The sequence below is a fragment of the Buteo buteo genome, chromosome 7 (genome assembly GCF_964188355.1).
Source record: "Buteo buteo chromosome 7, bButBut1.hap1.1, whole genome shotgun sequence".
In the NCBI taxonomy this organism is placed as follows: Eukaryota; Metazoa; Chordata; class Aves; order Accipitriformes; family Accipitridae; genus Buteo; species Buteo buteo.
The window spans coordinates 45852213-45854448 of NC_134177.1; positions in this window are offsets into that span (position 1 = coordinate 45852213).

Here is a 2236-nt window from a genome sequence, read left to right on the forward strand (position 1 = left end):
ATCATTCGCTCACAGCTTCCAGAGCAGCAACTGAAGGATGACAGAGGAACTACGTGCTAATTTTTATGTCAAAAATAGCTTTCACCTTTAAACGCACAAGGCTCAATGACTGTTTTCTAATTAGAAAAAGAATGCCTGAGCCTCTATTGCGAATCCATTTTACAGCTGTGCTCAGATTTGACTGTCAGCCGCTGGCTAAAATTTAGTACTGAGGTCTTGACCTAGAAACAAACCTTTTTTGGTATTGGTTTGGAAAAAGTATTTCAGTGCTAAGAGAAACTGAGCCAGGCTGTCCAGCTAGCTCCCTCATCACGGGCTGGCGAGAACGTTAACGTCGCATCATTTCGTTGTACATTGCATCTCCCTGAAGCCCAAGTAAAGACAGCCGGGAAAGGTGGGCTTACGATTTTTAAAAAATGATGATAGATTTTTTTGGTTCTTCAGGTTCCTGGGCTAATTTGAGTAATTTTTTTAAAAGTCCTGGGTTTTTCTTTAAGGAAGCATAAATGCTTTTTGAAAATGGGACATTTGTAAAACATTTCAGTGTGGGCATCTGAAATTACTGCTTGTACCAGAGTACAGACCTCTGCCTTCCTTGCAAAGCCTTTCCAATAGCTACCTCCAAAATCAACCCATTTAGTAAAAAAAGAAGGGGCATTTTCAGAAGGTATGGCACCTTTTGTTTTTCAGAGAAGGCAGAAGTACTCCATTTGCCTTTTCACTTAGTTGTTCTCACCAGCTGTTAAGATGAAAACATTTGTGTTCTGTGTTTTCTGTGCAAGGTTTGTTTTTCAGGGAATTGCCAGTTTAGCTGGAACTGGCTGAATTAAATTCGATATTTTAATTCTTCATAGCTGTGTATTTCTATTCCCATTTCTTTTTACTTCCTAGCGTCATTAGCAGCTAAGACCCATATCAAAGGACAGTAAAGAAATTTCGTAAAATCACCTGTTTCCCCCGAAACAAGCCGGGACTAGGAAAAGAGATTGCAGTCAACAAAGCTCACTGCAAGGCACTGTGTCACAGAAGAGATGCTGATCTGCGTTTAACTTTGGGAAAGCAAATGTTGTGGCACGTGTACTTGTATGCGCTGAAAGCCGAAGGTTTGCCTCTAATGTTTTCACTCTTACTGATGTCTGTGTTCCTTGTCAAAGCCTTACATATTTTTACCCAGGCTAAGGATCGCTTAGCTGCCAGACACGGATGAAACGATTGAGTGGGAAAAAAACCTCTGCACCGAGGGCCGTCCTGCGAGAATTTTGGACCATCCCAAACGCGTGCTCGGGGTCCGGCACCCACAGACGTGCTTCCGAGCCGGTCTTGCTGGCCGCGGCAGGGTGCTGCGGGAGGCCGGCCGCAGGTGCCCGGAGGTGCGGCGTTCCTCCCGCATCGTGTCCGGAAGGGTTTGGATTACTACGAGGGAAGCGGAGGCCCTGACCTGCTGCCGTTTGCGGTCTCGCTCTGGTCTCTGCAAAACGGGAAGTGTTTGCCCTGTGTAAATTGGCTCCTGTAATTTGCAAGAGGAGATCACTTCCCGTCCTGTTACGTGGTATGGCTGCAAGCTGTCAGACGCTGTAGCGCTGGATACCGGAGACGGCTGCTTTCTATCTGTGGTCGAAGTGATGCTTTGTTATAATCCGTCTCTCGTGTTCAGCCCTTGGGGCAGGAGTGCCGTGTCCTCTTCCTTACCCCAGGCGTGCACGGGGCTGGTGGGCTGAAATCCAGGAGCCGGGGATGCTCAAAAGGTGTGGAGGAGACCAAAAACCAGCCCCAGACAGCAGCTCTTCTCGGGATGCTGGCCAGAGGTGCCTGACCCCACAGCTGGGAGGGGGTTTGGGGAAGCCTGGGGGGGGGGTCGTGGGGGATCCTGACCCCCCCCAGGCCCCAGTCAGGGGCCGTCTCACCCCCAGAGCCGGACAGTCCCAGGGTGGCGGCGGGTCAGGCCTCCGTGGGGACAGAGGGAACCGGGCCACGTCAAGTCCCCTCGACACCTCCAGCCGGGCCGAAGCGCTTCCCCAAGGCGGAGAGATGCCCCGGCCCGGGTGGGACACGGCCGCACCGTGCGTATGGGCGTGTGTGTCACCCGGCGGGGGGGCTACCCCAGAGCCCCCCGACCCCGTTGCCTTTCAGCCCGGCCGCCGCTAGGCCCCGCTCCCAGCGGCCGCCCCGGTCGGGCCCCGGGCCCCGGCCCCGGCCCCGGCCCCGCCGCGCCGCCCCCAGCTGCCGGGCACGGCGG